General features: G+C 34.2%; 2 long non-coding RNA genes across 2 annotated transcripts; one reads left to right on the top strand and one right to left on the bottom strand.

The window, feature by feature from the left end:
- Window positions 1-6,340: 6,340 nt before the first annotated feature.
- Window positions 6,341-12,066, top strand: LOC124889429. The gene is made up of 2 exons (XR_007048411.1): window positions 6,341-6,913; window positions 10,716-12,066. It is a non-coding gene; the product is annotated as an uncharacterized LOC124889429 (long non-coding RNA).
- Window positions 7,096-9,135, bottom strand: LOC124889430. Its single transcript, XR_007048412.1, has 2 exons — window positions 7,788-9,135; window positions 7,096-7,597 (listed from the first exon to the last, which is right to left on the bottom strand). It is a non-coding gene; the product is annotated as an uncharacterized LOC124889430 (long non-coding RNA).
- Window positions 12,067-13,891: the final 1,825 nt, after the last annotated feature.

Below are 13,891 nucleotides of genomic sequence, written 5' to 3'. Positions count from 1 at the left end.
ACATTATCTCTAAGAAAGTGATGTGTAATATCAATATGTGTAGTCCTTTTATGTTGAACTGGATTCATTGCAATGTTTATTGCACCGGTGTTGTCATAATGAATTAAAACACAACCCATATCCATACCGAAAATCCTGTAATTGTTGCTTGATCCATAGCAATTGTGCGCAACAAAATTTATCAGCTACATACTCAGCTTCAACAATTGACAAAGCTCTAGAGTTTTGCTTCTTAGTGGACCAAGAGATCAAATATGATCTAAGGATGTGAGCCATACTTGTGGTAATTTTCCTGTCCACTATATAACCTGTATAGTCAATATCAGAATAACCTACTAATAAGAAATTCTTCCTTTAGGATTCCAGAGACCAAGATCAGTGGTTCCTTTAAGATATCTGAAAATCCTCTTCATAGATTTAAGATGAGACTCCTTGGGATTTTCTTGAAACCTTGTACACAATCCCACACTAAAAACAATATTAGGTCTACATGTTGTGAGGTAGAGCAGTGATCCAATCATCCCTCTATATAACTTTTGCTCCACAGATGGGCCTGTTTCATTCGTATCTAGTTTTGTGACAAGTGGCAATTGGAGTATTTATCTCCTTTGTTTCCTCCATGAAGAACTTTTTGAGAAGTTCTTTAGCATATTTTTGTTGATGAATCATAGTTTCAGCAACTGTTTGCTTGATTTGCAAGCCCAAAAAATAGTTAAGCTCTCCCATCATACTCATCTCAAATTCACAACTCACGAGTTTTTCAAAGTCATGAGTCCTATTGATGTTTGTAGAGCCAAATATAATGTTATCAACATAAACCTATACAATCAACAAATCATTTTCATTAGTGTTTAAGAATAGAGTGTTGTAAATTTTATCTCTTGTATGTTCACGCTCTAAAAAGAATTGCGACAATTTTCCATACCAAGCTCTTGGAGCTTGTTTCAGTCCATACAAAGCCTTATCAAGTTTGTACACACAATCAGGAAATTCCTTACTTTCAAATCCAGAAGATTGTTTCACCTAAACTTTCTCCTTAAAATGTCGTTTAAGAAAGCACTCTTTACATCCATTTAGTAAAGAGTGAAATCCCTGTAGGCAGCAAAGGCCATAAGAAGTCTAATTATTTCAAGTCTTTCCATAAGGGCAAAAGTCTCATCAAAGTTTATGCCTTCTTATTAATTGTATCCTTGGACCACCAATCTTGCCTTGTTCGTTGTAACTATTCCATGTTCATCAACCTTATTTTGTACACCCACTTAGTTTCAATCACCATTCTATCTTGTAGAGGTGGAACTAAATATCAAACCCTGCTTTTTTCAAACTGGTTAAGCTCATCTTGTATAGACATGATCCAATCAGCATCAAGAAGTGCTTCATTCACCCTTTTTGGTTAAATCACAGACAGGAAGGCTTTACAAACACACATGCTCCTTAATCCAGATCTAGTGGTGATATTGAGGTGAGATCAGTGAGAGTATTTTCGATAGGATTAGATCCTTGATACTTGTATCCTTTTGGAACCAATTCTTGAGAGCCTCTAGAAAAATAGCGACTGGTTTGAGCTGAAGTAGATGGTGGTTCAGTTCCTCCTGTCAGTGTGCCTCCAGATTCTGTTCCCCCTGTTAAAGTGCCTTTGATTTTAGTTCCCCCTATCGATTGACCAGGTTGTACAATCTATTTCTTTATCTATTTTTTAGATTTACTTTCTTCCTGTTGGTTAGTCTCAACACAAGATTCATCAAATACTACATGCACACTTTTTTCAACACAGTTTGTTCTATTGTTTAGGACCCTATATGCTTTTCTATGGTGAGAATATCCTAGGAAGATTCCCTCATCACTTTTAGCATCAAATTTTTCAAATTATCTTATCCATTATTATGACTGAAACACTTACAACCAAAAGTTCTAAAGTGAGAAATATTTGGTTTTCTTCCTTTTAGTAATTCATAGGGAGTCTTCTATAGAATAGGCATAATCATGTATCTATTGATACTGTATGCAGCAGTACTGATTGCCTCAGTCCAAAGTTTTTTTACAAAATTTTCTGCAAGCATCATTGTTCTATCCATATATTTCAAAGTCCTATTTTTCCTTTCTTCTACTCCATTTTTCTAAGGTGATCTAGGAGCATAGAATATGATATATACCATTTGTGGAACAAAAATTCAAAAACTTGGCATTTTTAAATTCTATACCATGGTCAGATCTTATGAAAATTAGGGAAGTGGCTAGTTTCTTTTTCATTCTCTTAATGAATACAAAAAAGACATCAAAAGCATCTTCTTTAAAAGCTAAAAAAAATGTCCGGGTAAACCTAGAATAGTCATCAACAATTATAAAGACATACCTTTTTCGACCTCTACTTTAAACTCTCATTGGTCCACAAAGATCCATATGGACCAGTCAAGGCACTTGATTGTACTAACATGGTTCTTAGGTTTGAATGAAGATCTTATCCGCTTCTCCCTTACACATGCATTACAAACTTTATCCTCTTTGAACTTAGTTTTGGGCAAACCCATTACCATTTCCTTAGAGCTAAGTTTGTTCATTTTCTTCAGACTCGCAAGTCCAAGTCTTGTATGAAAAAGAAGGGGATCATTTCTAATAACACTTAAACAAGCTAATTTTGATCCAAGCATGCCCATGATATCAGCTATATACACATTTTTGTGACTTCTTACAGTCAGTACAATCTCTTTTGTAGCCATCCTTTTGACCTTGACACCTTCAGAAGTAAAAATTACCTTGTTACCTTTATCACATAGTTATGATATTATGAGCAAGTTTTGCTTCAATTCTTCCATAAGGTAGACATCTTCCAGTGCTCTTGATTCAGATGTTTCAATCTTTCCCATTCCAGTAACAAAAACTTTTTTGCCATCACTAAATAATACTCCCCCTCCATTTATTTTAGAAAGTGAAAGAAATTTTTTTCTTATCACCAGTGATATGTATTGAGCAAGAACTATCTAAGTACTAATGCTTCTTTCTTCCTTTCATTCTCACCTGCAAAAAAAACCAAGGGTTAGATTTAGGAACCCAGACAAGCTTAGGTCCTTTCTTATGAGTAAAAGGGTGAATAAGATTTTTTCTATCCCATCGAGGCAACAAGTTGTGTGACCTGTTCCACTGGCCATTTTTATTTTTCTTCCTATTATTCTAAGCTAACATGGAGTCAAAATTCGTGGAAAGGTTTGCGCTCTTGGTCCAACTTTTAGCAGCAACAAGACATTCAGTAGTTGGGTGTCCTTGATTTTCACATATATAGAACAAGTCCTTAGTAGCACTAGAAATTTTATAGAACCCCAATCCAGCCTTTTAACTGTGGATTTTTTCACCCAGTTGATGGACAATTCTTGAGAAGTTTGTCCACCTATTTTCTCTTTCAAGAGCTAATTTTAGTTTAAAGACTTCTTGGCTTAATCTTTTCACCTTTTTCTTCACAAAAGCATTCATGTTTGTATCTGGTTAATTCTAGATCAATATTTTCTTTATCAGAAGGAGTCGGTTTTAAGATTTCAGATTTAAGAATTAGGTTTGAAGAATCAAGTTGGCCAATCCGTTCCTTGAAGGTGCTATTTTCCTTTTCAACAGTGTCATTGTAAGCTTTTAAATCAATAAAGTCAATTTTAGGCTTGCAAGACTATTGAAAATTTCATCCCTATCCGAAGTTAATTCTTGAAAATCATCTATAAAAGCATCCATTCAAGAAACAAGTTTTATTTTGGATAATAAATGTAATTTCTCTTTAAGTTCAAGAATACTTACCTCAGAAGTTTCATCTTCATCTTTCATGTCTGAATCTCCAATGTCCATGAGGGTAGTTTCATCAACTTCTTCATTATCTGATTCATCTGAATCAGATCCCCAAGTGGCCACCATAACATACTTTTCTTTCTTTTTTTTTCTTATTATTTTCTTTCAATTGCTTTTCAGTTTTTTTCTTTTCTCTATTTAATTTCTCAAATAGGAAAGTTCCTAATTTGGTGATCAGTCTTACCACACTTGTAGTATCCAACAAGATTATCATTGGAATGCTTCTTGTGGCCTGTTCCTTTTTTTTTTTTTAAAATTTTACAAAGTTCTTTGTTATGAATGCAACTTGTTCCTCATCCAGTTCAATCTCCTCATCATTATCAGATTCCTTTAAGACAGAGTTTTTTCAGAAGCAGCTTCAACCTTCTTGACTTTATCTATTTACATCTCATAAGTCTTCAAGTTTCTAACCAGTTCATCCAGGGTCATCCTAGTGAGGTCCTTTGCTTCTCTAATGGCAGTAACTTTCACATCCCATTTAGAATTAGGCAGGATCCTCAACACCTTTTTTACCTGTTCCTTAGAAATGATGACCTTCCCCAAAGATGCTAACTCATTTATTAAAGTGGTAAGTCTTGTCATCATCTCATGAAGAGATTCATTCTCCTTCATTTGGAAGACCTCATATTCAGTACAGAGTAAATCAATTTTGAATTTTCTTACTTGAGTGGTGCTCTCATGTGCATTAATCATTCCATCCCAAATTTGTTTAGCAGTGGTGCAGTTGGTCACTCTGTTGTACTTAGCAGGTCCTAGTCCACACACCAAAATATTCTTAGCATTTGCATTCTTCCTTAATGAAATCAGATCCTCAACAGTAAATTCACTTCTCACTTTCTTGACTTGCTCTCCATCAACCATTTTCATTGGGATAGTTTAACCATCGGTGATCCTGTCCTATAACTCATGGTCTTCTCCTTGAATAAATATTTTCATTCTGACTTTGCACCAAATAAAATGAGACTATCAAATAGTGGAGGTTTAGTAGTGGATTGACCTTCACTGTCACCAGTCGGTGGTGTAGAATTCATCATAGTGATCTTTTCTTACGTGCAAATCTTATTTAAGATAACCATCTCAGATACCACTTGTTAAAGTATGAGACCTGCTAATTTACTTAGTTTAGCCTAATAGTTATCTATCGGTGAAATAGGTTTTCTAACGTGTTTCAACAGTGCTAAAACAGTAAGTGAATGAGATACTAATTTTTCACGTGAAAGCACTCGGCTCAAAAAGGTGTGAAAAAACACGACCTGTACCTCTACAGAATTTCACCCTAACTTCACTAAAATACTTTGAGCCTTAACAACAACAAATTATAAGACTCTTGTAATATAGGAATTATAAAATCTAATCCTATCTCTATAAATCACACAACCTCCCAAGGCATGTGTTCCTAAGTCTTCGAGTTCCCCAACTTGAAGACAATAGCCCTAACTCAGCTTATATCTCACTGATACTAGAATTACATAAACATTACAACTCAAAAACCAACCTAATACATAGAATCTAAGACACTTTATCTTCTAAGTAATAGAAATAGGTTTAACTACTAGTTTCTTCAAGCTTTGGAACTGCCAAGTGAATTTGTCAATTGTCTCTATCTTTGTAAGTGCGTAAGTGACTATGTAGTCACTCTCTATTTAACCACAACTCTCCAAAGAATTCTTCAATAGATAAGTCTTCTATCTTCAGTAGAACTCTTAACCCGTCGGAGTTTATTGTCAAGTGGAAGTCCTTCTTCAAGTTAGTTTCGTTGTTCAAGTAGAATACATTCTTCAACTCATCTACTCATATCTTAAGGTATTGTACTCAACCTCAACTTCTTCCTTACACGTGACATTCACCTTGAGCTTATCAGAATTAAGTATTCTTATCCATTCCTGACTTTAAGCAACTTTGTTTATATGTACCAGTGAACTTGCAATCTTGATTATGTCACATCAGTAGAACAACTGATTCAAATGATTCAATTATCTTGTCATTCATCAAAACTTCAAGCTCCAACAATATGACATTTAACTTATTTACTTTTTAACTAGTACAGTATGAAATTTAAGTATGATTAATTTCTCAATAAATTTCTTAGAATAATCAATAGAAACTATCTTACTTTTTGTCGTGACAAATATAATGGGCAGTGATGCAATACACATTATATCTAACATGTTCTATCCTTTTTATATTCATATAAAAAAAACTCTGAACAATATTGACAATGACGGCTGAAAGCCCTTAATTTTTAAGTCTATGAATTCTCACACTTAAACACCTCACTCTCAAAGTAATATAGAGTACAAGAAGTTAATTACACATATGTTGAATCCTCCAATCCCTAAGTTTGATGTCAAAACTTTTCTCAATGAATATAATTGATACATATGTTGCTAAAATATCCTCTTCAAAAATAAAAAAAGACAACATCAAACCAAGAAAATTTGAAGAGGTAGTAAAACAGATTCATTTTACATTAGGAAAGAAAAAGCTCCAAATATTTGATTTAGTTTCTAAAACGATCATCCCCAAGGCTATTCAACCAAATTATAATTACATGGATGTTTATCATGGGGCTATATTGTTTACTTAAAATGCATGTTTTATTTAAATTTTAAGGCTCATTAAAATACATATTATTTTCAATGAGGGAAGAGAACATGCCTTAAGAGAAAACTTTCGTGGAACTCAGAAAAGGGCTCATGATAAGAAAAGGAGCTCTAGAGGCCCAGGTTAAATAAGTCTGCTAACATGCACTTTCTGATGGCTCACCGCTGTAAACAACTCCTTCAAACGACAAATCAACAGATGATAAAGGACAATGATTCTAGAATAGTTACACCTGAATCGGGAGTTCCTCAACAGCTTCGACCAATCAATTTCACTCACTTTATGGGAGGAAGAGAAAACTCATAAACCCAATCATAATAGAAAAAGATAAGTCAATTAGAAACTATTACACAAGCACCCATAAAGACAAACGCAGTAGCGAAAGATCCGACGGAGGTGATGGAGGATCTAACCAAGGCGGCAAGGAAGCTCACCTTCTCAGCTAGAAAGAAGAATCCAAAACCTTCTATGGCAACCCAACAAGGTATGCAGCTTGATTTCCTTACACTGGAACTGAAAGATAGGATTAAGATAATCAAACTTAACCCAACGAAAGTCTAAGAATAGTGTAATATTTGGAATTCAACAGTAATAAGATATGTTATAGGAGGTAACCTTGACTTTAAAGAGATGCTAAAATTTATATATTGAGTATGGTCTACAATCTAAACCCCAAAGGTCTACTTGCACGATGATGATTATTTCATATTCAAGTTCGACTCAATGGAAGATAAACTGGCTATTACTACAAATGGCCCCTATACATTCCCCAATAGGCCAATGGTACTCATAGATTAGGAACCAGATTTCCAGTTGAAAAATAAGTCTATGCGAGTTATTCCCATTTGGGTTCAACTCTCTAGCCTACCCTTACAATACTGGACTAAAAAAATTCTTACAAGGATTGGTAGTTATCTGGGTAAGCCTATCTGCACGAATAAGCTGGCGGCGTATTGTGATAGAATCTCTTATGCGAGGCTACTCATCGAAATGAACATCACCCAACCATTGCCTGAGGAAATGCATATTGAGAGGCCAACACGAGGGGTCCTAACACAGCACATTGAGTATGAATGAAAGCCAAAATTTTGCACTGTGTGCTACAAGTTTGGCCACTTTGCTGAGGATTGTCCGGTAAAGACTGATGCATTTAAAGAACCTGCAAAGGCTATACAAAGAAGGATAAAGAAAGAGAGATTAGAATGGCAATAAAATAGAGATATTCTAAGCGGAAAACAAACAAAACCATTGGTGGACAAAGGCAAATAAAAAGTTTAGACTGCAATGAGTAACCACCTTGACCCTAAAATCCTAACAGAAAGAATGAAGACTCCACTACATATTACTGCTGATCAGACCTTAGCAAACATAAATACTCTACAGAAAAGCAATCAGCAGACTAGAGAAGGAGCTACTAGCAGCAATGCACAGCAAGATTACAAATGTTTAACAGCGATCCCTCCTCCTGGTGACCCCCCAAATGAAAATAGCCTCATGGAACATTAAAAGTCTGAACAAGCCCTACAAAGAGAAGAAGATAAATGTCTTCCTATTTACAAATAATATAGATGTGATAGGGATAATGGAAACAAGAATAAAGCAACAAAACATGCAGCGGATACAATAAAAATTTCACTCTGGATGGACCATCTACACAAACTATGGGTATGTAGAAAATGATAGAATATGGGTATGCTGGAAACCAAAAAATGTGATAGTGCAGCCCTTGAAAACTATAAATCAATTGATACACTGCCAAATTGATGACACAAACTCCAATTTTAGCTTTCTGGTTACTTTTTTTTATGGTCTTCACACAGTTGTTGACAGAAAAAAGTATATGGGACCAGCTGAGAGAATTACAAATAAATAAGGGCATCTCATGGATGATACTGGGTGACTTCAACGCTATAATAACTATCTAGTACAGAGGGAATGGCCTCCCTGTGTCAATAACAGAGACCCAAGACTTCCAATAATGCATCCATGACCTGCAACTAGGCCATCTGAATAGAATAGGGTGTGAATTCTCATGGTGCTATAAAAGAGAGGCAAATTATAAAATATACAATAATATAGACTGGCATTTGGGAATATAGCATGGTTTAACAAATATGGGCATGTAGTAGAGACTAACTACAACCCAATTATTCTTATCACTCTCCAATCCTACTTGATATTGTAACCCCCACTGTGCCCATAAAGAAACCTTTTAGGCTACTAACAGTTCTTCTGAAGCAATCAACTTTTAAAGACTTAGTAACCAAGGTTTGGGACTAAAAAAAAGGGTTATGCAATGTACAGAGTTTGGAAAAGATTGCAAAAAATAGAAGTTGAATAAAGAGGATTAACTAAGAAGTATTCATTTGTGGAGAAAAAGCTGAATGATTTGAGAAGCTCATTGCAAGAAGTACAGGAAGCACTGAATAGAGACCATTTTAACCCCACTTTGATCAACTCAGATAAGCAACTAGTTAACAAAATTGAGAAATGGAATAACATTTATGAAGGCATATTAAGACAAAGGTCCAGAGCCATCTGGGTTGTAGTTGGAGATTCTAATTCCAAATATTTTCATGCCTAATTGAAAGCCAGACAAGCAAGGAATAAAATTTCAAGCATATCAACTAAGCAAAGACAAAGCCTCAGGGAACCTATAGAGATACAAACGGAATTCTTGGACTTCTTTGGCAAGTTGCAAGGAGCTCATGTGGAGACCTTGTAATGTATTGATGTTAGAATAGCTAGAAATGGACTATGCCTTACTTTGTTCCAGCAACAAGAGCTATTGAAGGAGATAACATAAAAAGACATTGAATCTTCCCTAGATGAAATGCCTAATGGCAAAGCCCCAGGAAAGGATGGTTTTCCAGTAGAATTCTTTAAAGAATATTGGGATATCATAGGTGGGGAGGTGGTAGAAGCTATTACTCAATTTTTCCAAAATGGTAAACTCCTAAGAGCCATCAATACAACCACTATTACCTTGATCCCAAAGGTCCCAAACCCAACTTATGTGAAGGATTTTAAATCCATAGCAAGTTGCACGTATAAGATAATAGCTAAAATCCTCTCTAGTAAGTTGAAACTGATGGTTGACTACCTAGTGGGTCCTTCTCAATCTGCCTTAATTGGAGGAAGGATCATCATGGATAATGTGATACTTGCCGATGAGCTGGTGAAAGGATATGACAAAAAGAATGTATCACCAAGATGCACTATCAAGGTGGATATAAGTAAGGGATATGACTCAGTAGAATAGCCTTTCCTGAAAATGGTGTTGATGGAATATGGTTTGCCTACAAAGCTGGTGAAGTTGATCATGACTTGTGTTACAATAGTCAGTTACTCTTTGATTCTCAATGGTGGGCTCACATCCACTTTTCAAGAAAAAAAGGGCTAAGACAAAGTGACCCCTTTTCCACTATTTATTCGTCCTAGTTATGGAATACCTAAACAGGGCACTAAAGAGATTATAAAATATACTAGCCTTTAACTTTCATCCGAGATGTGAGAAGTTGGGACTAGTCCATATATGCTTTGAAGATGACCTACTTATGTGTTGTAGGGTTGATAAAGAATCCATTGAGTTGATGCTACACTACTTTGAACACTTCTCTAAGGTATCTGGGCTACAGGAAAACATGGACAAGAGTTGTTTATATATAGCCGAAATATCCAATGATCTCAAACAAGAGATATTGTTAAAATATAAATTCTGCTTGGGATCTATGACTTTTAAATACTTAGGGATACCACTGGCAACTGTGAAACTAAAGATCCAGTAATATATGCCCTTAGTGGAAAAATAGTAACAAAAGTGAAGTATTGGACATCAAAATTCCTATTATATGGAGGCAGAGTACAACCAATCAAAAGTGTATTATTTGAAATGCAAACATATTGGGCACATATCTTTCTACTTCCAAAAAAGTGATATCCATGGTGACAGCAATATGCAGAGATTTTCCATGGCATGAGGTTGTTGCTCAATCACACAAAGCCCTAATATCATGAGCTACACTGTGCCAAACTAAAGACGCTGGTGGGATAAACATATTAGATTTATTATATGAAACAGAGCAGCAATTTGTAAACTCGTATAAGCACTAGCTCTGAAGAAAGTTACACTCTGGATATAGTGGGTACATAACTTCTACATAAAGAAGAAGACTTGGGAGGACATACCAGTACCTAAGCAGGAAAGCTAGATAGTGATAAAGATATTTGATGCTAGAAAATGGCTTCTAAATAGGGGTACCACTGACATGACTACTATACTTCAGCAATGTTGCAGCAATGGGAAGTACAACATCAACAAAACTTACAGAACCATGATGCCGCAGCAAGCAAGTGTCGAGTGGAAAAAATTAGCCATGCTGAAAGATCTAATCCCTAGACATTAATTCATCATATGGATGACTTTGCACCAAAGATTATCAGCAGTGGATAGAGTTAGTCAATGGGGCATCCAAGTGGCTACTAACTGTGTACTGGTGAAACCACAGCAATAGAGAACCATGGATACCTCTTCTTTAGTTGCCCATACTCCAACTACATATGGACTATGCTACTAAAATGGATAGGCATTTATAGGAGAATAAAAGATTTGATGGCAGAAGTATGTTTGATTACAAAAAAGGTACGTCACAGGAGACCAAAAATGCAGCTATTGGGCTTGTTATTTGCGGCTATGATGTACTGTGTATGGAGAGAAAGAAACCATAGAAGATTCCAAAAAATGAAGCAGAGTGCCAACAACATTATCAAAGAAATTATCCTACTGGTTCATCTAGGAGGGATAAGAAACTGTAAATGCACTAGTTGCCTCAAGAGTTTAAATTATTCTCACATTTAATGACTATCCTGAGGTCTGTTCAGGGAGTTACTAAGATACAGATAGACATAGAGATAGCTGTAGAAAAAACTAGCTGAGTCCAAAGTTTTCTGTACATATTTCTTACTGGTTAAATAAAAAATTTCTGTTTGACCGAAAAAGATCTACTAAACTATCAATGTCATTAATGATATTGATGGTGACGCTTTCTTAATGCTCCTAATGGTTGTGATAACATTGTATATTTTCCTTCCAAGGGTATGCAATTACTACTGTCAAGGCTGCCCTAGTTGCTTCCAAGGGAGCTCGTACAGTGGGTAAGGTTTTTAAGGCATCCGATTTTGTTGAATTTTAATATTGAATTTGTTGCAAATTAAGTACGAAGATGATGTAGCGAATAATACTATTGACATTTTCAAGAGCATTGATGACGCTGTCAAAAGTGTTGATGATGTCATGATGAATACATATGAGGCTATTCAGGTTGCAGAAGATGTTGTCCAGATTGTAGTTGTTGCCACTGTAACTGTTGTGGCTGTCCAAAGTTCAGTCAATGTTGCTAAGAATCATATTAGTGTGATCGGGGCTAATGTGCCCAATCCTAATAGAGTTAGTGTAGTTGTGCTCTCGTGGATTTCGAAAGGACGTCAGTATAACAACAACAAAGATGATCACAAAGGTGCACATTACGATCCCGAATCTTAGGTGATTGGTCGAGGTCCTAGCAACATCCTTCACATGTCTGCTAGACACAAGAAATATACTAACGTGTTTGGTGAAATAACGAAAGTGTTCTTTTTTTTCAGTGTCCAGTATAGTACTTTAGACACATTGTTTACTTGTTTTTTATGATGGCGATGTTTCTCTTGACGCGAAGGTTTCAATTTTTTTTTTGAGGGGGTGGGTGGGGGTGTATGAAGATTGTTTTTAAGAAAAAGTTAACAAATTTATGAAGAATAACAACACATAATATTTCAACAAAAAACAAGGAATGTTGGACTTTAAAGCAATTTAACCTTTTTCATTCACATTTATATATTAAAAGATATTCAACTTATCTAAACTTTTGGTGTGTTATTTTATTTATTTTCTTGGTATATGAAGTATGTGCATATATATATCGAATTAAGGACACTAACTTATTAAAGTACTATAGTGTATTTTTTTATTTTTTATTTTGAAAGTGTAATATTCTTTGTTATGTTATTATATCAGGTGAAATGTTTGTTTTCATTGATATGTAGTTGCATCAATAAAACATTACATAAATAAAAATCGAATTAGAAAGATACATAAAAAGAGAGAGAAGAATTAAGTATGCGATGAAACATTGATATTTAATATTTCATCTTTCACATCATTATATCAATCTTCATCAATTAGAAAAGTGTATGCTGACAAACAGAAATCTAAAATTTGTAATAGCATAATGTAAAGATCTTAAGATCCAAAATGATAATGTGAATTACTTATACTATTATTAGGATTAAATTTGATTGTCTCCCCCTACTGATAAGCTCTATTCTCCCTCATAGGGTGTTCATGGTTAGCTTGAGTCGATTTTTTTCTAAAAAATAAAAATCAGTCAAACCAGTTAAGTTAGTTGCTTAGATAACCAAAGTAAATCCACCAAGGAGTTTTTCATCACCTTGATTTTTTATTTTTTATTTTATGTTTTTTTAAAAAGAAATTATCTTTTTTCCTTAGTATATGACATATATTAAGAGATGCATATTCCAAAGAGTATTTAAGCATAACACTAGCAAGTCAAGAAAAGTAGAATTAAATAGTGTTGAATAATTTAAGGATAAAGACAAATTAATTTTCGAAAGAAGTTATAGATGGTGCTATTGATTGATAAAGTTGTGGCAATGATCTCATCACAACGAAGAAATCATCCAATGCTGATAGAATTCAACTAGTAAATACCCTTATATTTGAAATATAATCATATTGAACTCAACTATTTATCCTAGGAGTTAATTGGGAGAAATAATTTTCCATTCTTTTATAATTTTCTTAATTTTATATCATTTTTACAAGAGATTTTGATTTTTACAGATAAGAAATACTCATTTTTGCACGTAAAATATCTGAAGAGATCATTTTCTTAATTTCAAATTGTAAGAGAGCAAAAAATGAATGAATTCATGGGAGAAAATATGCGTACCAAAATCTGTTGGAGGTCTAAATATCTCACTAATATAAGGATGTGAAACAAAATAGCCATATATAACAAAGCCATATTGTGATTTAGCAAATAAACAAGTCAAAATTGAATAAATTGAATACTTATACATTTACATAAAAGGGCTATCGGTTTTTTAGTCCTTTATAATTTATTTTACTTAGTTTTATAGTTTTTTTTTTTTTTAAGAGATCTTTATTTTTATCAATACACATAAAATCTAAAAAAATCATTAACTTTTATTTAAATTACTAGTTATCCGTAGCTCATGCTAAGCCCGGACCTAAACTCTAAATATAAAAATAATAATATTTTAATTAATAAAATTATTTATATTATATTATTTTACTGTATAATTAATAAAACCTAATGACACATCAAAATGAGTTGTTCATAAGTTTTCATTATTACTAAATTTGTCAAAAAATTACAATAAA

Source organism: Capsicum annuum, chromosome 12 (genome assembly GCF_002878395.1).
Source record: "Capsicum annuum cultivar UCD-10X-F1 chromosome 12, UCD10Xv1.1, whole genome shotgun sequence".
NCBI lineage: Eukaryota > Viridiplantae > Streptophyta > Magnoliopsida > Solanales > Solanaceae > Capsicum > Capsicum annuum.
This window is presented reverse-complemented; position numbering and strand designations above follow the sequence as displayed.